Raw genomic sequence first — 27,969 nt, 5'->3', positions numbered from 1 at the left:
AAGGCCTCAATGCTATGATGAGAAGACGTCCCACATTGCTAAGAGCAATCTTCTTTGTTGATTGTAGATGCAATCAGCTGATTATAGATGCAAACTCATCTATGAAATACTTCACAAGTAACAAGTGCTTGCTTGACCAAGCAACTGGCCACCAAAACCTAGACAAATTGATACATGAACTTAACCATCACCGTTGCTAACAAAATGACCCAAGAAACACATGGCCATGTTTAAAGTTGGCACAAAGTTAACAGAAAGTTACTACCCAAGCCTTAGCATAGTCAGGAATAACAGCTCTCTTCTGTGTGCTTCCATAGCACTTACTCTGCCTTTGACAACAGCACTTACATTATAATTAGAGTTTCTGTGCCCAGCTACACTCCCTACTTCCGATTTTCCACCACTCTGCTATAAATGAAGCAGCAGGCCACTTCATTCATCCTTTGATTTCCTTAGATCCAGGCCAGTACCTTGAAGAGAGCAAGTGTGGTTCCATGAATGTCCAGCAAACAGAGTGGAAGATTGGGTGGACCTCAGGAGGTCCTCTTGAGGACTACTTGCCAAACACTGCCAACCACAGTGTTTGGGTGCTTGGTAGAGAGGTTGACCAGATGGCCTTCGTCTCCTTTGGACCTCATGCTGGGAAGCTGGTTGCAATTTTAGATGCAACTGGTCAGAAAAGGGCTTTGGCTGACGGACCTTGCACCCAAGTAGGGAGACAAGGCACGCCTTTCAAATGCACGCAGCTCAGTGACTCTGTCCTCCAGTTCCCAGCCAGTGCCTTCCAGAAGTCTGCCCAACAGGCCTGGCAGAAGGCAGATCTCAGCACACAATGGGCAGCCACAGGATGGGCCAAGAAGATTGGAGCCAGAGAAAGGAAAGCCAAGATGGCAGCCTTTGATTGTTTTAAAGTCACGAAGGCGAAGGAAATGAAGAACAGAAAAATTGTGCAAGAAGTTAAGAGACTTCAAAGGGCAGCTCTGCTGGAAAGCTTCTCCCCCCAAAAAAATACAGCTGCTGCTGAGGTTCCAGCAAAAGAGACAGCCACTGTGGGCAAGAGGACTTCAGAAAGTTCCTGCCAGCAAGCTGCAAGCCAGAAGGCAGGAGCTCCTAAAACTCAGAGGGGCCAGAAAGCTCCAGCTCAGAAAGCACCTGCTCCCCAGACAAGACATAGAAGAGGCTGTTATAAAAGCAGTAAAGGTTCTTTTCAACATGTAAGAGAAAAAGGCATATGGTAGGCACACTCAACCAGGAAATGAGTCAACCCCAAATGGAGTGGAATTGACTAACGATGTGGAACTGGAAACAGCTGCTCTGGTTCTGAGGCAGAAGAAGATAGCATTGGAGTCGTTGGGAAGAGGCTTAAGGAGGAAGGGGAGTGGAGTTCCCCAGACACTGCCCCCATGCCAGGTCTGATTCAGGAAATCGTTAGACTGGTTCATAGTACCGTGGACTTCTCCTTCCCAGCACTCATCTTCCTATGACTAACTCTGGAACTGTTTAACGTCTTTCCCCTCTTTAGACGGTATGCGTCACGAGGGCAGGGCCATATCTTCTTGGTTCACCACTATGCCCCCAGGGCCTGGCTCATGGGAGGTGCTCAGAAATATTGGTTAAATGAATAGCTGCAATGATAGACTCACAGGCTCATGAAATTAAATGAACAGGATTGTGGATAAGACTGGACTGGAAGGCAGTAATGGGTGTTGGAAATGTGGTTGGAAATGGCAGGTTGGGGTTAGGCTCATCAAGGCCTGGGAATCCAGGAGAAGAACCTAGACTAGAAGACCAGAAGTGGCCACTCGAGATGTTCGAGCAGAGGGTGATGTGAAAAATTGTGCTTAAATTCCAGATGAGGGTCCCGAGTGGGATTCTAGAGAGGAAGCTCTTGCCAGGGAAGACGAGGGCAGAGACTAGAGGTACACCTGCACTGTTTTAAGAGTACGACGTGGTGATACTGTCAAGGCAGTGAAGGACACGAAAGGGTCAAAGTTGGCTCTAGGTTCCCAGATCTGATGACGGAAAGAGACGCCCCAGTGGAGGTTCCCGGTGCCTCCGAGCAAGCCAGCGAGCTGATGCGACGGGCCGGCATGGCGAGCTGACACAACGAGATGGCGCAACGAGACGACACAAAAAGGAAAACACAATGAGGGACACAACAAAGCAGGGAATGGAGGTGGCTCAAGTGATTAGACGCCTCCTCCCACATCGGAGGTCCCAGGTTGGGTTCCCAGTGCCTCCTAAAGAAACAAGGAAGATAAGCAGTCATGACACACACATACACACACAAGATGTTAATATCAGACAAAACATGATGCTACGTGAAAGAAACTAGACACAAAAGCACTACATATTGTATTATTCCATATATAAAATGTCACTATAAATCAATTTATAAAGGTGAAATTAGATTCATGGTGATGTAGGGCTGGGGAAGGCATGTTAAGGGGTGTGGAGTTTTTCTTTCTGGAATAAAGAACTTGTTGTGAATTTCATTATGTGGTGATGAATGCACACAGCAAGCGCGACCAACAAGGGGATGGAGGGAAATTAATAATCAATTTTAAAATCCCAACTAAAATAAAGTACAGAAAGAACATTTTCGAGGAGGTGGGGAAGGATAATGGGGAACCAGTTCTCTCTGGTCACCTTGAATTTGAATCAATCCTCCAAACTGAAATGTCTGCACAGCAGCTGTCACGCCATAGAGCAGTCAGGCCTAGAGAGTGGAGTCTCCCCGTCACCGTAGCAGTGACCTCTCCGGAAAGAGAAGACAAACCGCTGGAGGAGCAGAGGCGTGCTCCCGGGCACTCCCCCATACCTGATGGCAGGGGTGCAGGTAGAGGGTTCAGCCAAGGGTGTCTGAAAGGAAGTGCTGAGGGTCTAAGTGGACCAGGTGAGCCTGCGAGGGCAGTTTGGGGAAGAAGAGAGGGGAAGTCAGCAGTGACAGCCTCGGACGAGCCACAAAGGAGAAGGGGGCACATGAAGGAGACGCGGCGTTTCCTAAAGGCACGTCATTGCGGCCACTGAGGTCACACTGCAGTGGACACATGGGAGCAGAAGCCAGTCCACCGAGTGGAGGTTTACAAGAGCAAGAACACAAGGAAGCTGGGGGCAGTGGGCACAGGCGACGCTTCCGAGGGACTGTCTGGTAGCTCGAAAGAGCAAGCCTAGGATTATTTTTTTAAGTTTTTAAAAATTTATTTCTCTCTCCTTCCCCCCCACCGCAGTTGTCTGCTCTCTGTGTCCATTCGCTGTGTGTTCTTCTGTATCTGCTTGTATTCTTCTCAGCAGCATGGGGAATCTGGGCTCTTTTTGTTGTGTCATCTTGCTGTGTCAGCTCTCCATGTGTGCGGCACCACTCCTGGGCAGGCTGTGCTTTTTTCACGCGGGGCGGCTCTCCTTGCACGTGGGGCTCCCCTACGGGGGGGACACCCCTGTGTGGCAGAGCACTCCTTGCACGCATCAGCACTGCACATGGGCCAGCTCCACACGGGTCAGGAGGCCCTGGGTTTGAACCCTGGACCCTCCATATGGTAGATGGATGCTCTATCTGTTGAGCCACGTCCACGTCCCCCTAGGATTATTTTTAATCCTGTGCATCTCGGCCAAAGCCCGCCTCTCTTCTCTGGAAGCTGCACCCACCCCTCACCCGTCCCAATGGGCAGGGCTTCTAGGCACGAGGCTCCTCTTTGCATGAAGCCCCACACACCAGAGGGAGGCCCCCGTGACCAGCATGCTCTGGAGGTCCTTGGGGCAGGGGGGTGGGCAGGTGGCTCCCGGGTGCAGGAAGGGCCCTGGCCAGACACTTCGCTGCCGAAGAGGCCTGTGCTGGCAGGAACAGGATGGCCCTCAGGCCCTATGAGGGGCCCCCAACTTTGGGGTGTCAGGGTCTGACCCAACCAAGTCTGAGTACCTCGGTTGAGAATTGCAGAGAGTTGGCTGTGGAACCAGCCCCCAACATCTCTTAGTTAGAGGGTATGTGGGCTCAGGGACCCTCCCCGGCACGGCCTTCCCACTTGGGAGGAAGCTGGGGGCGGCCCTCCCTGGGGTCTGCCTGGCACGGCTCTGGTGGAGGGTTGGGCCCAGAGGCCTTCAGGGAACCTACTAGAAAGCCACAGCCTCGGAAGCCGCCGACAGGCTGCGGGCCCAGTGGCCGGAGACCTCTGACGTCACAGCAGGGCCGAGACCTGCCCGCTGGGCCCTTCTCCACTCACTGACGGTAACTAGAGAATTCGCCACCACTGCACAACAGGCTATACTTGGAGCCAGCTCCCTTCAGCCAAACTTCCTAAAATTTCCAGAAAATAGTCATTAACTATAAACCACTGTCACAGTTCCCATCTTAAAGGGGGAAATGCATGGTTGGTTTGACCGCCATCTTTGAGAGCCTTCGGGGTGACGCACACGGACGATGGTGACTGCTCACGCAGCTCGTACCACGTGCCCCTCCATGCGTGGACAACCTGCAAAGGCACGGCAGCCCTGTGGTGGAGGTATTTTTACTACCCCCATTTTCAAGATGAGGAAGGTAAGGTACGACGAGGCTGGGTGTCCAGTCAGGCAGCGAGTGGCGGAAGCAGGGCTGGAATCTGGCAGGAAGGCTCCAGCATCTGTGCTCTAGACCACGGTGCTGCACGGCCTTGGGGAAGACGAGGGCCCTGACCTGGGAGGGGGCAGTCCAGAGAGAAAGAGAGTGAAGGAGAGCTATAATACCATCGGAATGTGGTGAGCGTGTGAGCAGGGGCTACGGGCTCCTGGGGGAGCCATGCAATGAGTTCTGGAAAGGCTGCTTGGAGGCGATGACACATGAGCAGAGTCTTGGGAGGTAGGACGCGAGAAGGGGCCGGAGGTCTTGGCAGAGAGAAGGAACAGCTTGAGCAGTCAGAGGGACCCCACAGCACGACGGGCCTAGAGACGAGGCCAAAAGGGCAGAGAAGACCAGACAATGAGCAGGAGATGACCAACAAGGATTTCCTACACCAGCACTGATGTTCTCTACACCAGCACTGATGTGGTAGCCCCTGCATTGAAGAACTGAATTTAGGCTGATTCTGAAAACAACAAAGGCAAGGAAGCCCTTCTTGAAAAATTTTGGGGGGACTTAGCCTTTCAGGTTGAACCACTTATTATCCAATTTTCTCTTCCATCTGGGTGGGGGCGAGGTGTTGGGGGAGCACTGCTGAGCAGGCGCAAAGAAGAAACTTCCATGCTATGGAATAGTGGCGTAAAACCACACCAAACCCCTCACCACAGCATTTAACTACCCCCCGATGTCTGAGAAGACCTTGGCTGAATGCACAGATGAGATACTCCTTATTACACGGCGCCCTTTGGGTCAGCCTGTCCACTAGGAACTTCTGAGGACATGGAGGTACCAACTGGTAACGGTTGGAATTCACTACTGACCTTCGTAAGTTCAAGCGGGATAGCTCAAGAGGCGAGACGCCAGCTCCTGCCAGAAGCTTAGCAGCTCCATTATCTTCTGAGTATTCTGTCCTAGAAGCAAACAGCAAAGAGGCTTGTTCAATTATTCATTGGGAAGTATCAACTTACAGAGCATTAAACGAAAAACAGACATTTCATGGGCAAAATGAAGTACAAATCAGGACCATGGGGCTTGTGATGATTCATGCAGAAGCTTGATTTTGAGGTTTAACTCCCACAGATATCTGCTAACTGGACCCTTAGCTCCTACTAATGTGTCTTTTAGACTCTTTGCACAACAGTAGCAAGAAATTGTTCTAGAGAAAAAGGGTTCCAGGAACACTTGCTTCAGACTATGCAGCTGTTATGGATTGTATCACGTCCCCTACAAAATCATGTCCAAGTCCTATGGATGTGAATCCATTTGTAAATAGGGTCGTTGAAGATGTTATTAGTTGGGGTGCAACCAAACTGAACTTGGGGGGGCCCTAAATCCAGTAGGACTGGGGTCCTTTTAAGCAGAGGAAATTTGGACACAGTCAGGAAAAGGACAAGAAGAGAGACGGCCATGTGCCAGAGGCGGAGATCGTGTTATGGATCGCCGGCAGCCTGCCACCAGGCTTTGGAGAAAGCACAGCCCTGCTGACACCTTGGCTTGGGACTTCTAGACTCAGACAACAAACTCCTGTTGTTTAGGCCAATTAGTCTGAGGTATTTGCAGTAGCAGCCCTGGCAAACTAAGAGAGCAGCGGAGATAGGTCGTTATTCGAATGGTATCTCCTCATCGGTGAATATCTTCCCCAGGATGTAAAACTAAGAACTCCAAGTTCAGAGTTGGGGGGACAGAATATTGGAGATGGATGGGATTCTCCTTTTCGTAAGCGAAGTTGAGACCCAAAGAGGCCACCAATGTAATTTAGGTGACAATTATTTATTATTATTATTTCAATAGAACTTTGAAAGAATAACTCTCATGAAAACTTCTGATTCACAGACCACTCTAAAGGTCATGTTGACTTTAACTGATTTCATAATCTTTCTAAGTGTAGAATTTTCCTTTTGCAGTGGAAGTCGAAGAATCAGCTCAAGTCTCCCACCTGGGTGTAACAGAAAGGGCACTTTCATATTTTCAGATGGAGGCAAACCTGGGCTACATCCTAGGAAGAAAGTCCTGTTTCAGAAGGGCAGTTTGGGGAAGTGGACTTGGCCCAGTGGATAGGGCGTCCGTCTACCACATGGGAGGTCCGCGGTTCAAACCCCGGGCCTCCTTGACCCGTGTGGAGCTGGCCCATGTGCAGTGCTTGGCATGCAAGGAGTGCCGTGCCACGCAGGGGTGTCCCCCGTGTAGGGAGCCCCACATGCAAGGAGTGCGCCCCATAAGGAGGGCCGCCCAGCGCGAAGGAAAGTGCAGCCTGCCTAGGAACGGCGCCGCACACACGGAGAGATGACACAGCAAGATGACACAACAAAAAGAAACACAGATTCCCATGCCCCTGACAATATCAGAAGGGCAATTTGCCTTATCTCTCCAAAGTGTCTTGGAAAATCATAAGCTGGCTGCGACCTTCAGGCTAATGGAGGTCAAACCTCCCATGACACTGGAAGAAACCACAGTGCAAAGTCAAGTGGTCAGTTAAAGGGAGCGCTAGATCTAGAAAACCAGAAGGGAACATGTTTTGAGTATCTATTGGTGCCAGGCCCCACGTGCGTGCTTGAAACACATGATCTCATTCAGTTCTCAGTCTCCCTGCAACGTAGGTAGGCTCTTCTCCATTTCACGCATGGGGGCCACAGAGAGGCTGAGGTTTTCACTTCCACCAGCGCATCCGCTGCAGGCCAGCGGCCAGCTCAGTATCCAAGGGAGAAGTAGACCTGTTTCCTGTCCTCAGGTGTTCACAGTCTAGTGGGGATGGGGCACGTTAATTAGCACTGTTTTGTTCAAACTACAACTTGTGACCCATTGGGAGGTCAGGGAATCAATTTAGTGGATCTTGATCAGCACGAAAAATAATGAAGGCACCAATAAATAAAGGAGAGCAGAATGGGAGAGAAGGAAGACTACCAGGAAGCAGGTAGCAAAGGCAAGGGGACTGCATGAATCTGTGCCTGTGACCCTGTCACGATCATCTACCTGTCTGTGTGTACTGGTTTGCAGTGAAACTGGATTTCCTTTTTACGTCGCGATGGGAAAAAGTGTGGGTTATAGAGCAAAGTGACAAATGATAGCGATGAACCTACTAGAGGTTTATACCAAGAACCGAGAGCAAAGAAGAGCAAGTGTCTGCCTGCGGGTTAATGGGCACCCAGCTCCAGAGTCAGCTAGGGACAACTGTGGTTCCTCACCGAGGAGCAGTCTCTTAACGATGCTCGGAGGTAGCAAGAGCTTGAGAAGGACTGGCATGAAGTTTCAGGGACTGGAGGAGAAGGCAGGGTCAGGGTTCCCATCTCCTGCAGCCTGGGAAAGAAAGGCGGGGACCTATCAAGCCAGGGAGACACAAAGGGGCCAGTTCTGTGGGGGGCGGGGAGGGGTTGGAGGGGGGATGAAGCCAGGCTCGAGAAGAGCGGGATTAAGCCTCAAGAGGATGGACCCTCAAATCTGGGTGGTATGGTTGAAAGTGTGGTTGCTGCTGGGAGATCTGCAAGCGCCGGCTAGTCTGGAAGGCATTCCCAGCATACCACCTTCAAGAGAGTGCAGGAGCCCCTCTGGTGTCTGGAAGAACAAGCGACAGGAAACCAGAAGCATGAGGGCTCGAGATGCCCAGGGAGAGAGAACTGACCGGCCACGGCAGGGTGGAAGGAGAAAGGAGAGACCCATGTCTTGCTGATCGCCATATGGCGGGATGCTAGGATCCCCGGTAGCTGACTTGGGTGAGAAAGCTTCTCTGATGGTGCTTTGGTTTGGACGTTTCACAGCCTGGGAAGGGTAAGCTTGTACCCTAAGCAAAATCCCCATTACAAAAGCCTGCCCATCTCTTGTACTTTGCATGGGCAGCGCCGTGGCAGGCTAAGACACAAGACCTGCTGCAACACAGAAGAACCCTGAAAACATCGTGCCCATGGAATAAGCCATGTAAGGACAGACCTCTTGTGCTGTTACTTAAAAGAGATGACAAGGGACGTGGACGTGGCTCAACTGATAGAGAGTCCGCCTACCATATGGAGGGTCCAGGGTTCGATCCCCAGGGCCTCCTGGCCTGTGTGGTGAACTGGCCCACGTGCAGAGCTGCCACACGTAAGGAGTGCTGTGTCACGCAGGGGCACTCCCACGTAGGGGTGCGCCCCACAAGGAGAGCGGCCCCGTGTGAAAAAAAGTAGCCCGCCCAGGAGTGGCACCGCACACCTGGAGAGCTGATGCAGCAAGATGACGCAACAACAACAAAAAAGAGATGCAGTTTCCCAGTGCCACTGGATAATGCAAGTGATCACAGAAGAACACACAGTGAATGGACACAGAGAGCGGACAATGGGGGGGAAGAGGAGAGAAATAGATAAAATAAATCTAAAAATAAATAAATAAATAAAATAAAAGAGATGACTAGACTTAACGAATTTACAGAGATAGGAAGTAAATTAGAGGTTACCAGGGATGGGAGGAAAATGTTTCTTTGGGAAAAAATAAAATAGATTAATTTTTTAAAAAGAAAAGTATCTAGGATGACGCTCATACAAATTTATTAAAAGGAAAATGGCAGCAATAAGAGCTTTGTACAGCAAGGGAAACAGAGAGATTGAAAGGTGAGGAATTTTCCTGTTCACCTGTTTGTTTTTTGTTTATTATAATTATTATTGAAATAATGAAAATGCGCTAACAATTATTGAAGGGATGAATGCACAACTACGTGACTCTACCAAATACCCCTGACTGTACGCTCAGTTTGAACTGTATGCTTTATTAACATGTAGTTTGCCAGGAAGTCATGCTGACACAGCAAGCCATCTGTAGCATCCCTTTTCAAAATGAGCTAAAGTACATTAAAAAAAAAAATCACAAAAGACCAAAAAGGACAAAGTACCTGCTAAGAATTAGAAAAACTCTGAAATGAGGTGACAGAATAGAAAATAATTAAAAATAGAAGAAAAAGAGAATCTCCTACATGAAGCCTAAACTAGAAGGAATAACAGATATCATCTTAAGAGGAAAAGAAGGGGAAAGAGAAAACCATTTTTAAAAAGAAAAAGATAAAAACTGTCCAAGAAAAATGTGACAAATGCCAAAGATAAGCAAAGGAGCCCCTGAAGAAGAAAAGCGAAAAAGAGGGAGCAGAACAAATTCAGGAGAACTTTCCTGAAATAGAGCAGTCTGAAATTCCATATTGATAAAACCATGCCCCATTCTTGAGTGTATCTACCCAGAGGGCTAAGCAGGGGAGATGACAGAATGTCAGTCTGTCTTTGACATGCAGCTGCAGTATAATAGTTTATTCAGTGCAAACACGTTTTTACCGTTTTCAGTAATTATATTAGCAGCAGTGTGAGTAGTAATAGTCTCTGACGATTGGGCATATAATTCCAGAGAAAACAAACGAGTATCTATGGGATATTCCACATCTAGCATCCCCCGCGCTCCTGAGAACCAAGATTCTCACTGTGGGAGAAAGGAGAGGCAGATACGAACGAGAGCAGCAGACACACAAGCTCTGTGTTCCCAGATCTGAGCTGCAAGTACCTGGCAGGTGTTTTGTCTTGACGTCTGTATTTCTATCCTAGCTCTGTCTGTTGAAAAGGCCTGGAAACGACAAACCTAGCAGCACCAAGCATCTCCCGGCCCTCCGCCAGTGCTCTTAGGATTCTATTTCTCACTACGAGATGCCAGGATTTCTTGGAGAAATGGCTGATTCCAAGACTGGAGCAGGAAATGTGCAGGATGAATCTGGAGCGTGTCATCCTATCAGGTAGCGAGGAAGCTTCCAACACGGCTAAGAGCACGCCTGAAGACGCAGGGGCAATCTTGAGGAGAAGGCTCCCTTTGACTGAAGATGATACAATTGGAGCTTCCCTAAATGATCAGTATTGCCGTGTATTGCACTCTCCAAATAGGTTCAAATCCGTGAATTTACAACAGTATTTTAGAAAAAATAAACAGCCATGGTCAAAACTGGTAAATCAAGGAAAACGGTCAAGCATTTGGCCTGCCTTGACTATCTAAATTGTACCACTGGGAAACCAAAGAATGGATAAGAGAAATATTTCTGCATAAAAGTATTATCCCAGCTAATAAATAAAGAAGAAAAGACAGAAGTAAAACACCACGGTTTCCACAGCTCCCAAGGAATTACTAGATGGAGGCGTTAAACCTCAGCGGCCGTTATGTCACCAAAAGACAGTCAAGCAGCCAGCGTGTGCCTCCAGGAGTCTTAAAAAAAGGACTGAATGTGAGGCTTCTCTGCCGTGGAATCCAGCTGCCAATTTTTAGGCAGAACAGGGAACCGAGAAACACATTGAACTGCATCACGGGTTTGCAATCTGCAAAATCCAGCCCGTGGGAAACTACCAGTCAATGTAGGTAAATTGTAAGGGGACTGGGGAGGCCCCTTTGGATGAAAAGAGAATTCAAAAGTGAATATCTTTTAATGGGCAAGATTACACTACATAGTCTAGCGATGCACATTTGGGTGATAAAACCATAAAAAGCAAAGCGTAAGAAAGTGATTGCCGTACGTCACCCGGGCTGAGGTTGGGATGGGCTCGCAGAAGGGGCTTCTGGGGAAGGACAGAGTTCAGCGCCTTGAGCTGGGCAGTGTCCACCTTAGATTAACCCATTAAGTCACGTGCTTGACCTGTGTGACTTTCTGTATGTGTGGGGCCTTCTCCTTTAAATTAAAGGGATTGCCACTAAAAAAAAAATCATTTGAAATGGGGAACTAACAGTACACCGATCAGCCATTTGTTATTTCCAGGTCTAGTAAGTCACAAGAAGAATGAAAAATTAAAGCTCGTGCCTCCTTCACTTATGAAACAAAAGCTGGCTTTCGAGGGACCCCATGGCGCACCCCGTGCCTTGCCGTGTCCATCGCTGTGTGGCCCCAAACCATAGCTGGCTCTTCCTTCATAAGCATGAGCTCTAAAAAAAATTTTTTTTTAATTTTAAAAAAAGAAAATACAAAAAAAAAAGAATGTGCTAGAAACAGCCTTGACGACAAGTCTAACCTGTTGTGCCAACAGACGGAGGCTGGCACACAGTGTCGAAGTGTGTGATATCCCGACGGCGCACATCCTTCACTTGACGTCTTGCTTTGAGGTTTTCCCCAAGTTCAGAAGTTGTTCTCCCTGCTAGAGCCCTGGGAGAGGCCACTGAACGACGAGCCCGGCAAGCAGCCCCTGTCCCGTGGGCTCCCTGGGCCGGCTTCCCAGCCAGACCTGACCTCCGGGAGAATAGAAGGGGTGCTGCAGAGAAGGGGACCTGGGGTCCCCGATTCCAGTTCTCCAAAGGCTCACTTGGCTCCTGATTCTGCAGCCGAATAAACCCTGGCTCTTCTCTGTTGATTTGCACAGGGGGCTGTTGAACCTGGCAGCGCACAGGGTGGGGTGGCAGCTGCCCCCACGTGGCCCAGCGAGCCTTCCAATCACAATAAACCCTCCCGGAGAGGGAGCAGGACAGGGAGCCACCCATTTCCCCAGGACAGTCTTTTCTTTTCTTTTTTTTTAAGATTTTTATTTTTTATTTATTTCTCTTCCTGTCCCCCCCAGTTGTCTGCTCTCTGTGTCCATTTGCTGTGTGTTCTTCTGTGTCTGCTTGCATTCTTGTCAGTGGCACCCGGAATCTGTGTTTCTTTTTGTTGCGTCATCTTGTTGTGTCAGCTCTCTGTGTGTGCTGCACCATTCCTGGGCAGGCTGCACTTTCTTTCGCGCTGGACTGCTCTCCTTATGGGGCGCACTCCTTGTGCGTGGGGCTCCCCTACGCGGGGGACACCCCTGCATGGCAGGGCACTCCTTGCGCGCATCAGCACTGAGCGTGGGCCAGCTCCACACCGGTCAAGGAGGCCCTGGGTTTGAACCCTGGACCTCCCAAGTGGTAGGCGGATGCTCTATCCATTGAGCCAAATCTGCTTCCCTGGGACATTCTTTAAAATCAATGCGCAGCCCTGGAGGAGGCAGCCTGACATGTTTCCACTGGATGAGTAAGTGCAGAGAGAAACAGCTCTTTGTCCACTGCCTGCTCTGTGCCAGGCCCCGTTCCAGACGGCAGTTTGGCACCTGCATCCCCAGGGACAGGGGATCTGGAGACCGTCTTGACGCAAGGGCCTCTGGGCTGCACAGAAAGCTGGGCTCCCTCCCTTCCTCCCAGCCTCGCCCCTGGACGTTCAGGAAGACGCGCTTCTCCACACTCTACACGCCCCCCACCGCCCCCTAAGCCGTCCTTGTCATCAGGGAGCCCGAGAACTGCAGGCATGGCCAAGAAGCCCGCCGCCGCACGCCCGCGGCCATGCGCACACCAGACCTAAGCCGAGCCATCCCCTTCTGAGCCTGTTTCCTCTGAAGCATGCGAGCAAAATCCACAAACGTTTTAACACAAGAGTGGCATGGCCACGACAGATACGGGTCATTCTATTACCAGCCATAATCTACAGGATGGAGTGGGAGAGAGTGCAAACTGCAGTGTAAACTACAGTCCATGCTGTGCAGCAGTGCTCCAAAATGTGCTCACCAACTGCAGTGAATGTGCCACTCTGACGAGGGACGTTGTTCATGTGGGGGAAGGGGGGGGAGTGTGGGGAGTGGGGCATATGGGAATCCCTTACATTTTTTAATGTAATTTTTTATGTACCCTAGGTATCCTTTGAAAATAAATAAACAACATATTTTTTTAAAAACCACACGACATGCGATGGTTGTGAAAGAACACGAGGGACGGTATTGTATTGGCCTCTGTGAACCAGTCTCTGCCGACGGCTGCGTCCACGTGTCGCCCTGCAGGGCTCACTCTGTGAGATGCAGAAGTACCAGGGAGCCTTCAAGAGTTACCGGGGAGCGGGTGTAGCTCAGTGGTTGAGTGCCTGCTTCCCATGGATGAGGTCCTGGGTTCTGTCCCTGGTACCTCCATAAAAAAAAAAAAGTTTCCAGCACCAAAAAAGTTTGAATTTTAGGCAGTGCAAGGAACCGAGAAATGCACTGCAGAGGGGCACCAAGGAAAGTCTCTCAAGTGCTTGATGAGGAGAAAACCACCCTCATTGCCAAGAGAAGACACCCCCACCCAACTGACACACATAACACAGATGACGTGGCTGGAGAGGGCTCCCGTCTGATGACCAATCACTGCAAGTCCATCAAACTGCCCGCTTAACCCTCTTCTTTATTTGTTGTTAAAAGCAGGGAAGTGGATGCGGCTCAAGCAGTTGAGTGCCCGCCTACCACACGGGTGGTCCTGGGTTTGGTTCCCAGTACCTCCTACAGAAGATAAGCAAGACAGAGAGTTGACATGATGGACTGCTGTGGCAAGCTGACGCAACGAGGAGACACAAAGGGGAATCACAATGAGAGGCACAAAAGCAGGAAGCGGAGATGGCTAAAGCCATTGGGTACCTCCCTCTCACAGGGGAGGTCCCGGGTTTGGTTCCCATTGCCTCCTAAAAAGAAAATGAGCACACGACAAACAGGCACAGAGAGCAGACAGCAACCACAAACAATGGGTGGGGGGGGATAAATAAATAAAATAGATCTTTTTTAAAAAGGCAGCAGTCCAGGTATAGGCTGAAGAAAAAGAGGGACAGGGATACCTTTACAGGGTGGTCCCGTGCTATTTGTAGTGCTTCCCCCTGGAGTTGTGCAGTGCACAGCCTGTGGAACCACACACAGGAACCCTGGCTATGCTTACTAGGCATATGTATCTGCTTGACAAGCCTATGTGTAAGAGCAAATGGCTAGTCCATATTCCAGAGAAATCGGTCTACGTAAATCCTATTGATGTGAAGACTGATGTTCTAAGTCTCATTATTTTAAACCCACATTAATTTGTTAATTACGTTTAGCACCCACGTGTTAGGATCGCTTGTTCTTTTAAATCTGCTTCAAAGTCAGACTTAGTTTCACTTGAGTCAACAGTGATCTTTGATTCACCTCTCCCCACACACACCATGAGCTACCAAAACATTGGCGTTTCATTCTAAGTCCATCCTATAAATATCTCTCTTAGGCTTTCTTATACCTCCTCAAGCCCATTACAACAGTTTTCTAACGGGTTTTCCACCTTCCAGCCTCTCCCGAATCAGTCAACCCATCACATTATCCTCAGAATTACTCCTGCTTCTAGAGCAGTAGAAGATTCTTCTGCTCTAGAATCTTCAACGGCTCTATATCACCCACGAGGTAAAGTCCAAACAAATCACCATGGCATCTGACCTATTTATAGCCCAATCAGATCACCAAGTCTGGGCTAAAATTATTTCAGTCAATACCCATTCATGCTTCTATTCAGTGAAAAACCACTGCCTGCCCCGCCTTTAGACAAATAGGATTCTGGAATACTGGAATAGTCCGTAAGAGCCATTCCCTGATCTCAGGGTGCAAACATTCCGGCGGGAGACATGGACATGCAAATAAGTGATTGCCTTGACCGTGGTGAGGGACCTAGACTCCAGGCTCAAATCCAGTGGATTTCGACTCACCCCTTTCTGCTGTACTCCTGCCGGATTGAACTTCCTGCCATCCTAAAAACGATGCCCGCATGCCTTTACTTCATCTCCAGTGTTTGGGAGGCCCTCCCCTTCTTCTCTGCCCGATGAACCCCTGGTCATTCTCAGACCACCCCTGCCCCACCCATGGGGACCTGGGCCTGTTCCCAATGTGGAGAAAGACGCCCAATCCCCACAGGGCCGTGTGGCCTCAAAGAGGTGGTGGTGGGGTGGAAAGGGTTTTGGCACTGTGTTAATTCTTTGGCTTTTTCTGCCCAACAAAAAGCCCCTGCAGCTAAATCTACTACCTCCTGCTGCTTCTTTCTGTTGTTGCTGTTACTTTTTTCTTTTTTTAAAAGAGATTTAGATTACATAAATGTTACGTGAAAAATACAGGGATTCCCCCGTGCCCTGCTCCCCCACTGCCCACATGTGCCCCCATCCTCTTACTTCTTTCGAGTTTGGAAACTAAGTGCCTGGGCTCCGCGGCAGTTGCTTCTAGAAGTAGTTACCTTGCCTGGGCCAATAGTTTAAGGCCACTGAAGTAGATATGAAAAAAAAATGAAAGAAGCAGCCTGTATTTGAAATTAAGTCCAAGTCACCCTTCTTTCTTCCTTTCTCCCTTTCTCTCTTTCAACAGGGAGGAACTTACTTGCACAACTGGGAGGTATCAATTATACATAGTATTATTTACATAATTGTATATATTATTAATATATAATATTATATCAACTAATTAGCCATTTCAAAAATCAATTTAAACTAAATGAACTTTATTTTAGAGCCATTTGCTTATTCTTTATTCACCCAGCAAAAGGCAGCAAGATGTGGAAGTTGCCCTCAAGAAATTCACAATTTGTGGCTATCTTTTTAGTTCATGGGTCATCCTGCCACTTCCTTCAAAGTGGGACATTTTTTTAAAAGATTTATTTATTCATTTATTTCTCTTCCCTTCCCCCCACCACCTCCGTAGTCTGCTCTCCGTGTCTATTTGCTGCGTCTTCTTTGTCCGCTTCTGTTGTCAGCGGCACGGGAATCTGTGTTTCTTTTTGTTGCGTCATCTTGTTGTGTCAGCTTTCTGTGTGTGCGGCGCCATTCCTGGGGGAGCTGCATTTTCTTTCGCACTGGGCGGCTATCCTTACAGGGCGCACTCCTTGCACGTGGGGCTCCCCTACGTGGGGGACACGCAGCCACGCATCAGCACTGCGCATTGGTCAAGGAAGCCCGGGGTTTGAACCGCAGATCTCCCATGTGGTAGACGGGCGCCCTAACCACTGGGCCAAGTCCGCCACCCAAAGTGGGACATTTTAATCCATAGTTATTTATTACGGATGAACCCTTTTAAACAAACCATCACACATAAGTAAGCAGCCCATAGTAGTCACTAGGTGAAAATAAGTGACTTTCCCAAGAAAAACTTAAGCCACAGCCATAATAGGAAAGTGGAGAGAAGCGGACATGGCTCAACTGATAGAGCATCTGCCTACCATATAGGAGGCCCAGGGTTCAAACCTGGGGCCTCCTGGCCCATATGGTGAGCTGGCCCACGTGCGGCACTGCCGTGTGCAAGGAGTGCCGTGCCACACAGGGGTCTACCCCGCTTAGAGGAGCCCCATACACAAGGAGTGCACCCCACATTGAGCCGCCCTGCGTGAAAAAAAGTGCAGACAGCCCAGGAGTGGCGCCACACACACGGAGAGCTGACGCAGCAAGATGATGCAACAAAAAGAGACACAGATTCCTGGTGCTGCCAAGAATGCAAGTGGACGCAGAAGAACACACAGCGAATGGACGCAGAGAGCAGACAATGGGGGGAGGGGGACAAGGAGAGAGACATAAATAATAAAATAAATCTTTAAATTAAAAAAAAACAAAACAGGGAAGTAGACTGGTATGTCTGTCTGCAGATTAGAGTCTGTTCATAAATATATGCCGAGAGACGGATGGACACAAACAGAGACAGGTGCCGCTCCATGGCTGCCGCCCAGCTCAGCCAAGGGCAAGAGGGCATGCTGCCATGGCCCCAGCTAAGGATGGGGGGGAGTGAGGCTTCTTTCCCAGCTCAAGGCTTACTCCACCCTGGGACCCTGGCATTCCCAGAACTTTGTTTCTTTTCTGTGGACACAAGGGAGGAGAGCCCTGGGCATCTGACCAGCCGCTGGCCTCTCTGTTAAAAGGGTCACGTCCTGCTATGCCCATCACAGGACCATCCCTCTCCTAGAAATGCCCTGCTGTGCCCGAAGGACCGGCTCTGGAAAGCTGGGAGCATTTCTGTCCTTCCTTCACTGGCTCCATCTTCTATCCTCGGGGAGACGGCCACGGCCACTGCCGGCAGGTCCTGCAGCCGGCCCAGATTTGGTGTTTTGAAGGCTCCAAGCCTCCTGGGGCTTAGAGAAGGCTAACATTCTGTGGCTTCCCCAAAAAGCCTCGGTAAGCAAGTGCCATTCCACAGGTTATGAAGAAAAGCAAAGGTCTGCCGTTCAAGTTTGAGAAAATCACTTTTTGGAATTTCAGTTTCACCCTCTGTGCAGCAATATATCTACACATGCTCAGAGAACAGGGATCGCAGCGTTAGGATGGGAAACAGACGTTGTTTCCAGTTTCTCACCTCCTACAGAGTAATTAGCACCAGGTCTGGATTCATTATGGACAATTAACTTTAGAGAAGCAACAAGCACAGCCTAATAAAGTCTGGTTAGAAAACAAAATGGGGAACTGGACGTGGCTAAACTGATAGAGCGTCCGCCTACCACATGGGAGGTCCAGGGTTCAAATCCTGGGCCTCCTTGACCCGTGTGGAGCTGGCCCATGCGCAGTGCTGATGTGTGCAAGGAGTGCCGTGCCACGTGGGGGTGTTCTCCACGTAGGGGAGCCCCACGTGCAAGGAGTGCGCCCCGTAAGGAGGGCCGCCCCAAGTGAAAAAAAAATGCAGCCCGCCCAGGAGTGGAGCCACACACATGGAGAGCTGACGCAGCAAGATGACCCAACAAAAAAGAGACACAGTTTCCCAGTGCTGCTGAGGGTACAAGCAAACACAGAAGAACACACAGTGAGTCAACACAGAGAGCACACAATGGGGTTCGGGAGAGAAATAAATAAAATAAATCTTAAAAAAATAGCAACTACTGGATGGGCAGAGAAAGGCTCCTTTGAAGATATTCCATCTTCTGAACCGAAATCAGCCTTCTCAGTCTCGCCAGACAAAAAGCTGGGCAGATACAATCACAGTGTCCACGTGCAGGACAAGCAGAAGGGAGAAAATGCCAGTGTAATCATCGCATCCCAATTCTGAAGGCAGAGGGAACTCTTTGGCGCTTGAAAGAGGTAGTTATAGGACAAAAAGAGGAAGTACTGTCCTACTGTAGATACTGACAATACAGAACCTGGGTCTCAGGAGGCACCAGGTGAAATATCATGAACAGACTCAAGAAGGATTTAGCAAAGGCCACACTGACAGATCCTCCTTTGAGGAACATTCCGGGCATTCTGAAAGTGATCCCAGAGAAGGAAGCGGCTTTCCCCCCGTCCCGCTCCCTCTCCGCCTGCCCACCCCCTACCACCCCAGAGAAAGACTTCTATGGGCCTCGCGTCTCTCTTCTCTGAGCCTGCTCTCCTCCAGCTTGCTATAATTTGTGGCTCATATTGCTGTAAAGTTGCAATCTTGCTTTAAGGCATTCTTCAATATAGATTTCAGAATGAGCTGAAGTCTCTCTCGACTTGTGACATGAAGGAACATATGTTCTTAATCTGTGGGTTTTAAATTGTTTCAGAATTACATCAATGAGACATATCCTCAGAAGGAAAACCAGGCCACCAACCCAACGCGAGTGCAATAAAAGCGGTGGCTGATGGTGCGACTTTCTAAGTCGGCATCGTACAACAAATCGGTTGTTCAAATGCTTTAAGAAAAGGACTTTCGGCTGGAGTTGAAACTTGGGAGCTTCGGAAACCAGGAGGCATTTGCTTCTGGCTAGAGGCTGGAGCCCTGCTAAGCTGCTGGGAGGAAAGGGCCGAGACAAGGGTGCCCGGCCACCTCCCGAGAGGGCGCGAGGAAGAAATGCCACTTGGCGGTGCACAGGGCGGGTCTCCAAGACGGGGTTGGCGGTGCTGAAGGGTGACCACAGAAGGAGATGGGGAAGCGGACAGTTCTTCGGGTTCATGGAAGAATTCCTCCCTTTAAAAAGGGGGCCACTCCTCCCGCATCAACAACCTCCTTCATCGTGGTGGCACATTCATTGCATTTGGTGAATACATCTTGGAGCACTGCTGCACCACATGGATTATACTTTACGTTGTAGTTTACACTCTCCCCCAGTCCAGCCAGTGGGTTATGGCAGAATGTATAATGTCCAGCATGTGGGAGGAGTGGGGGTGAAGGCCTAGGGTGTGGGGTGTGTGGGAACCTTTTTATGTTTTTTAATGTAATGTTTTTCTTGATCTATATATCTTCAAAAAAAAAAAACAATAAAAAGAAAAGAAAGTCAAGAAATTTTTTAAAAAGAGTTAAATAGGAAATTGAAGGGACACGGCTGTGGCTCAGTCAGTTGAGCTCCTGTCTACCATATGGGAGGCCCTGGGTTCACGCCGCGGAGAGCTGACGCAGCACGATGATGCAACAAAGGGAGACAAGCAGACACAGGAAAAACGTGCCCCGAATGAACATAGAGAACAGACAGCCAAAAAACAAGCCACAAGGCGGGGATAAATAGATAAATAAATAAATCTTAAAAAAGAGTAACAAATAGGAAAATGAAAATACAAGCTTTAGACAATTGTCAAATAAAACGGACTAAATAAATGTGAGATATTGTTTACTGTTAAAAAAATAAAGAAATGAAAAGGAGGACACGGGGAAGGGTTTGGAAACTGCTTTTGAGACAAAAATTGGGTATGTAAAGCGCGGGAATGCAGGAAATAATGAGAAACTTGCCGGTCCCCCAGTCAGGTGAAAGGGTGAGTGGAAAGCAGGAACGTGGGAAGGTGCTGGGGCAGGAAGGATGCCCTGAGATGAGGGAAAAGAAAGACAGGCGATGAGAAGGGACACTAAGTGGAAAGAAGAGGCGCAGATTGTCGCTGAGATGGGGACCTAAGAACCTGATGACCGCACTGCTGTTTCCAAGCCTTCTCACTGATTTTACGTTGCCCGCCCCCAGCTCGGCGAGGCAGGCCGGGCTGTCCCCATCTCCCCAGCGCCAGAGGAGGGGACAGGCTCGGGAGAGGCTCAGGTGCAAGGTCACAGGACTAGTACCTAGCGGCTGGCCCCCAGTCTTCTGCTGCTTTGCCCTTAAAGCACCACGATTCCAGACTCGTTAATTTAAGGGAAAAATTAATGGGGGGGTGGGGAGTTCTCCCCATCTTTCCCTCCCTTTCCTACATCTATTACTCTATAAAAATAAATGGGCTTCAGGTGCCTTATTCCCCTTTGGAAGATGTAGTTAAACTGCCAGGAGAGAAAGTAACTGGTTTGGATTGTTGATCGGATTTATTCCTGAAATGCTACCTTGCCCCGCTCCCCCATTCGTTGTCTAAGCTGTAATACAAGTTATGGGGGAATGGTAGGGCCTTTCGGGGGCTGGAGTGGAAACCCTTACTCCAGGTTCTGTGCCTCTCACTAAAGACAAGAAGGGGGAAATGCCACAGCCCCCCTGGAGGGGGGGGCTCGAGGGGCACACACGGGCTTCCCGTGGCATCAGGTAGAGTTACTAGCCTATCCAGCCTATCTGAGGAAACCAGATGGAAAGAACCATTGATGCACGTACTTTGTGGAAACAAAATGCAGTGTTTATCAGTCTCGTTTCCAAAATGAAATGAATTGACTTGGAAACCCGTGTGTCTCAAGACAGAGACGTCAAATGGGTATGGGCTACCCCGACTCCTGGATTGTTAATATTTGTCGGACTCTCCTGCTCTGGGTAGGATTTAGGTAAATGTTGGATACTGGTCTAACTAGGAAAGTCCATTGGAAACCAGCTCTGTATTTATGCAATACATTTTAGGACCCCTTGCCCTCGCCTAACAAAATGTTATATTTTAAGATCCTGGATATTTTCTTCCGACTTTCAAACATGTGCAGCATCTTTAATTTGGCTTCCTGGCTCAGATTAAGCTATATAGCCTTTCCCCCCCACTATTGAGCAGTTTCCACTTAAGTTAGAAAACCAGGGAGCGGATGTGGCTCAAGCGGTTGAGCACCTGCTTCCTACATGGGAGGTTCCAGGTTTGGTCCCCAGTGCCTCCTTAAAACAAAAAAACAAGCAAGCAAACAAATGAAAAAGCAACTCAGAGTTGCCAATGTAACTCAGTGGTTGAGCACTATTTTCACACATATGAGGTCCCAGGCTCATTCCCCGGCCCTGGTACTGTTAAAAAAAGAAGAAAGTAAGAAAATAAGGAGAAAAGGCTTAAATTGAACTAAGAAAGCATTACACTTGGAAATAAGAATGACTCTCAGACAGGTCCAGAGAGTCCAGTCGACACACGGGCGCGTATCTTAACTGATACAGACACGCTTTAACCTGCAATGTCCGAAGCCAGTGTTTTCTCAGGCTGGGAAAACCTATGAAGACTGATAAATCCTATCACTGCAGGAAATTGAAAATCCCCTTCTCTGGAAACCTTTGGGGTGTGAGCTGATGAGTGAAGGGTGCGGGAAAGCTGGGAGCGTGCGGCGGCTTCTTGCGAGGCTGTAATCCTATGAAGTAGCTCCCGGCCGACCACTACCTGGTTTTGAAGTGGGTGGCTGTGAGATAATGGGTCTTTGATTTTAAGTGTCACTTGACAATATAGGTCAAACTGCAACCCCAGAGCTTAAGGGCTCTCAGCACAGTAATCAAATCTTGAGGGCCCAGGCCTCCAAGGAACCAGTTTCTCTGACAGCCTTGGGTTTGGGTGAGCAGCAGTTCTTGGAAAGAGGAGCCTTGGCCTCCTGTGGGTGGAAGTAATTTATCCTGCTCATGAAAAACTCATCCTGTCCAGACTCCCGGGTTGAGCTCAAGAGTGCAAGTGAAGAGGAAATCCTCCGCAGCCTCCTCGCCAGGGTCAAGACCTCAGGCTTACTCGCGGAGCAATTCTAACCAATCTCGAGATGTCCTTTGGGTAGCAGAGCATGCTGACACGGCTGCTTGCTCCTCAGTCGGGCCAATTCAGTAGAAATCCCTTGTTGGCAGAGCACCCATTGGCTGACACCAGCCCGGCCAACGGTGGACAGTCAATCGCGATGGATGAAGACGGCTTTTTGGTCTAGTAGTCCTACCAACTCCTGACACAGGGATGTTAAGATCTCCAGCTAGATCATGGGCTTCTCCATTACTCCCTTCAATTCTACCAATATTTGCTTTGTGTATGTTAAGCTCTATTACGAGGTGCACCCAGATTTATGATTGCTGTGTGTTCTTTGAGAATTGCCCCCGTTTACGTCTGGAAATATTCCTTGCCCTGAAGTCTATTTTTATCTTATATTAATAGAGCATGACAGCTTTCTCAAGCATATTGTGTGTATGACATACTTACCACTCCTTTTAACTTTCAATTTACCTGTGTCTATATTTAAATATGGCATATATTTGGAGCTTTCTTTTTTCTAACAACCTCTGCCTTTTAATTGAAATGGTTAGTCTATTTACATTTACTGTTAACTTTTAATGTGGTTGGATGTAGGTCTACCATTCTGATTTATTTCCTATTTGTCCCATATGTTTTGTTTGTTTTTAAATTCCTCTGCTCCTCCTATCTTATCTTTTTCTGGATTAAATGTTTTTTTAGAATTCCATTTTCATTTCTCTTCTGCCTTTTAGCTGAACCTCTAAAAAGAAAGCTAATTTTTTTTTTTTTAGGTACTGGGACTGGGAATTGAACCTGGGACTTCATATGTGGGAGCCGGCACTCAATCACTAAGCCACATCGGCTCCCCTGAGTTGGCTCCCTCATCTGTTTGCTCGTTTTCGGCTTTTTTGCTCATTATTTTTGCTCGTTGTCTGCTGTTGTTTTTTGCTCATTGTCTGTTTTCATTAGGAGGCACCGGGAACCAAACCTGGGACCTCCCATGTGGGAGGCAGGCACTCAACTGCCTGAGCCACAACCACTCGCTGAGCTAACGAGGTTTTTAAAAGAACAAAAACAAGCATCCCAACATTTTCTGCCTCGATACATTAAACTCTGTCATCACTAGCTGAGGAAAGCTGAGAATATGTCCCTAGCAGTACCTTAACAGCAGGAAAAGCAATTCTGCAGCCCTCCTTAAGAGGCCTTCTAGACATGCTAAAAGAATTACAGAAACCTTCCTTCCCTCCGGTTGCCTTTGTAGTAATCTTTATGGTAATCTAACTTCCTGGCTCTGCTGGCCTCCGTCCCAGGCCCTCAAATTCCTGCCCTTCTAGGCCATTTCCTCCCAGCTCTGCCGTGACCTTCCGTTCTGCTCATGCAGGAGCGTAACCAGCCCTCCGAAAACGTGTTTTAAGGCCAAGTGTCCGGCCTGGAGAGAACTGAACGAACCCAAGACTTGCAAGGAGCGCCCTCTTGAGGTAGCCATTGGAAAAGTGTTTTCTATGAGTTCTTTGCAAAGGTTCCAGCGTCAGAAGCAGATACAATGAATCCAGAAGCTCTGCAGGCTAAAATATGTATGTAAATAGCTCCTTAGAGATACATTTGAATTCCTAAAAGACAAGATCATCTCTAGGAGGAAAAAACATCAGGTCTCACGTAATGCATCCCATAAATACAATGAAAGCTGGACAGACATGAATAGGTAGAAAGATGCATAGGTTTCCAGAATTCGGATGCCCTTGTTCATTTTAGATCTCGTTCCTGACCTTGAAGACCAGAAGGCACGCTCTCTCTGGAAAGAGGGATGTGGGCAGGGCATTAGCAGTCTAGATAGAAGGTAGAGGGCCAGGGTTTGCCTCTTGCTTCTACCACTTTGCAGCTGTGCGACCTCACAGAAGCTCTGCAACCCCTTAAGCCATCTGCAAAACGAGCTGACGTCACAATCAACTTCACTGGGTTGTAGAGAGAATCAAGTAACAGAAGGCACGTAGGACTTGGAGCTCAGGAAACACAGAGGGCTAAAGTCCACGATTCTTACATTTATAAGACTCTTTGCAGAGGCGGCAGGAGACCTTTTTTTCCCCCCACCAAATCAGCTTCATGCCTCCCTGGTTATTCCACACGTTCAACATCAGTTCAGAAAATGGAAATCTTTCTAGAGCTGTCACCAGCATTAGGGACACCATCTGCAAAACCGAAACGGTAACAGCCACAAACTTCTTTCAGGAGGCCCATGTGTGAGGCTTGAACAGGCAAATCGGTGGAGGAGCTGGTTGGTCACTTGCCTGGTTTTTCATGTTTCAATCCAAACACACGACCACGCAATGGCGTTGGACGTCCTCCTTAAGCCGTGGTCATGGAGGGCACCTGTGGTCAGGTAAGAAAAGATCTGCCGAGGCTGCCTTTCTCCCCTGATGCTGAGGATGGGGAAGCAACACCTGTTGGGATTTGAAGGGGTCGTTCCAAATTCTCTCCCGCCTCCAGCCTGGCATCAGCATAAAGCAGCTGTGTGGCCCCTCGTGTAGGCGTAGCCACTGATGCCACATTGTTGGGAACGTCAACATCACCTCTGAATTTTCCGTTTGTTTTTTGTTTATTTTTAGGACATACCACGGATGAACCCGGGACCTCCTCATATATGGGGAGCAGGTGCTCAACCACTGAGATACATCCATTCCCCTCTATGTGTTTCTGTTCATTTCTTTGCTTTAGGTCTCTGCTTCGGCCCACTTGCTCAAACAGCCCAAGAAAGTTGGGAAACTGGCTGGGAAGTCTCCAAGGTTTCTTGGAGAAATAAGGAGGAAGATGCAGGAAGATGATGACCTCAGGGTCTATAGCAGTTTGCTATGGTTATGAATTCCAAATACAGATATTGGATAATGTTTGTAATCTGGTCTGAACCTGGGTATGATTTAGTTACGATTAGGGCTTTGATTGGGCCACATCATTAGGGCGCTGAGTCCCCACTCCTTGGTGGGTAGAGACTCACAGATAAAAGGCATGGTGAAGAACAGAGCTGAGGGTTTCTGATGTTAGAATTTTGATATTGGAGTTTGATGCTCAAGCCTTAAGCTGGAGCCCCAGGAAGTCAGCACACAGAGGAAAGAGAAGCCAGCCCCAGGAAGAGAGGAACCTGAGGCCAGGAAGAAGCAAGCCCTGGGAAGGAAGGAACCTTGAACCCAGAGAGAAGCAAGACCCTGGAAGGGAGGAACCCAGGAAGCCTGAACCCTCGCAGACGTCGGCGGCCATCTTGCTGCAAATAGACTTTGGTAAGGAAAGTAACTTGTGCTTTACGGCCTGGTATCTGTAAGCTCCTGCCCCAAATAAAGACCCTTTATAAGAACCAACCAGTTTCTGGTATTTTGCATCAGCACCCTTTTGACTAATACTGTGTCCAAGAGATCATACTGTAGACGCTGAGAAAATACCTGAGGAAGCGCCAGGTAGGAGATTTAGGATAACAGGACTGACGGGTTCCACGAGACTCAAGGCTGAGGGTCCCCGGAAGGCCCAGCCAGGCAGTGGGAGAGCACCTCGCTGGGTGCCCTGGGCTCCCCCCACAGAAGAGCAGGGACAGCGCAGCGCGGCGGCCGTCCTTCCCCAGCACGTGCCAACGGGGACACATGCACGGCAGGCTCAGAAAAACACGGAGCGTCCTGCAGCTCATTTTATTTCAAGGCTGGAGGGGGTGTGGTCGTAGAGCCAGGTTAAAAAGGACAAGCCGTGACTTTTACACGGACGCGTATGCGGGAATGGAGGGACAAACGTGAGAACCAGGAGTTTCGTGATAAAGCGCGAGATTTCACGTTGGGGACGGCCCACCGTCGTGCCGTCAGTCCCCAGAGGACGTGGTTTGGTCTGTCTTCTTTGCTAGTGAGAGGACGCGGGTGGGAAAAGAGAAACGCTGTCCACGGGTGGCTGCGAAAGCCTTTTCCAGGCTCACATCGCAGCCTTCACCTGGAGAGCAGGTGCACGTGGGTGGGTGGTGGAGGTGGGCGGCGTGCAGAACCTTCCACAGGGCACCAGGGGCGGGCACGTGGGGGGTCGCAGGCTCCCCTGAGGCCTCTCACCTCCCCTTCTCCCGAGCCTGGCTCACCTGGCTGTGAAGGTGCACAGACTTTGAGCTGTGCCCGGGGCGTGGGCCTTTGCTTTCCTGGTAAAGAGGAGCTAGGATGGGGGCGGGGTGCTGTGTGTCCCTCCTCATCTCCCTCCTGGGACCCCGGAAGGCTGGGCAGGGCCTAGAGGTGACGAAAGAACCACATATCACCTTTCCCCCATGGGCTCTCCACGAAGGCTTTTCGGATCCTGGTCTGCCTATGTGGGAAAACCAACAGGGAAGCTTCTGGAATCAGCTTATGCTCAAAGCCTGAAATGTCCACCTGTGGCTGCTGTTTCCGGGGCTTCTCCTGCCCTGGTGCTACACAGTGGTTTTCCTCTGGGCTGCGAGTGAAAATGCTGTCAATGGAAATGCTGCTTGTGATCTCATGTGAGAAGGGACGATGACAATGACGATGCCAGTGTGTGGTGTGTGTTGAAAGGGGTAGTCTAGGGAAGCGGACTTGGCCCAGTGGTTAGGGCGTCCGCCTACCACATGGGAGGTCCACGGTTCAAACCCCGGGCCTTCTTGACCCGTGTGGAGCTGGCCCATGCGCAGTGCTGATGCGCGCAAGGAGTGCCCTGCCACGCAGGGGTGTCCCCCGCGTAGGGGAGCCCCACGCGCACAGAGTGCACCCCGTAAGGAGGACTGCCCAGCATGAAAGAAAGTGCAGCCTGCCCAAGAATAGTGACACATACACGGAGAGCTAACACAACAAGATGACACAACAAAAAGAGACACAGATTCCCATGCTGCTGATAAGGATAGAAGCAGACACAGAAGAACACACAGCGAATGGACACAGAGAGCAGACAACTGGGGGGGGAGGGGGGGAAGGGGAGAGAAATAAATAAAAAATACATAAAAAAAAAAAAAAGAAAAGAAAGAAAGAAAGGGGTAGTCTAGTTCCAAAGTCCCTGCCAGGACATTTCATATTACGGATTTTTCAAAAATTGAGTTTCAATAATCCCAGTTGACGTCCTTACAAGATCAGCAAAGAGGATTAGCCCCATTTTCCAATGAGCGCACAGGCACTGGGGATGGCGACCAGCAGTGTCCTCCTTGATGTGACATGTACGTTACATGTGTGACGCCACACACGGGTCAGACGTGCTTTGCGAGGCAGTGGGAATTGCGTCCGAGATGAAATCTTTCAGCTCAAGGTCCCTTCCGACGTGTGTGTTTTGAAAAGCAGATGTTTTAAACATCAAGTTCATTGTGGGTGCGGAAAGCACTGGGGTCACCGAAGAATGCGGGATCTCTGGTTCCCATGGGCTCGTCTGGCCACGCCGTCACGTTCTCGCCACACGGCGTCCGAGCGGGGCTCAACAGCAGGGTGACGAAGGGCCATCAGAGGAGCGGAGCCCGCCTCGGCCCCCAGGGGCCCGGGGTGACCTTCTCCTCCGCGGGAAGCTGAATAGGCACAACGGAAGGGGCTCGGGGCTGGTGGGGGGGGCGAGGCACCACCTGCAGAGGCTGCCAGAGACCTGGAAGGTTCCAGCTCAAGCCTGGAACCCTGGAGAGCCCCAGAGGCACACTGGGGCCCCAGCAGGCTCCCACTGCCCCCTGCACTGCTTCCCTGGGGGACCCTCGGGGACAGGGGCACCAGGCCCACCTGTCCACCCCACCCTGTGCTTGCTGACGTCTTACAAGGCCCGCAGGCAAGTCAGCGTCCACCGCCAGGCCACAGCCATGTCCCTTGAGCTGAGCCAGGGTGCCATTGCGCTGAGCCTGGGTGCCATCGCGCTGAGCCTGGGTGCCATTGCGCTGAGCCAGGGTGCCTTCATGCTGTGCTAG

The 27,969-nt window shown here is 49.6% G+C and overlaps 1 pseudogene; it reads left to right on the top strand.

Moving 5' to 3' along the window:
- Positions 1 to 611: 611 nt before the first annotated feature.
- On the top strand, positions 612 to 27,969 carry LOC131276436 (large ribosomal subunit protein eL14 pseudogene; annotated as a pseudogene).

This window comes from Dasypus novemcinctus, chromosome 28, assembly GCF_030445035.2.
Source record: "Dasypus novemcinctus isolate mDasNov1 chromosome 28, mDasNov1.1.hap2, whole genome shotgun sequence".
In the NCBI taxonomy this organism is placed as follows: domain Eukaryota; kingdom Metazoa; phylum Chordata; class Mammalia; order Cingulata; family Dasypodidae; genus Dasypus; species Dasypus novemcinctus.
Note: the sequence above shows the minus strand (reverse complement) of the source record. Positions and strands in the feature narration are given on the sequence as shown.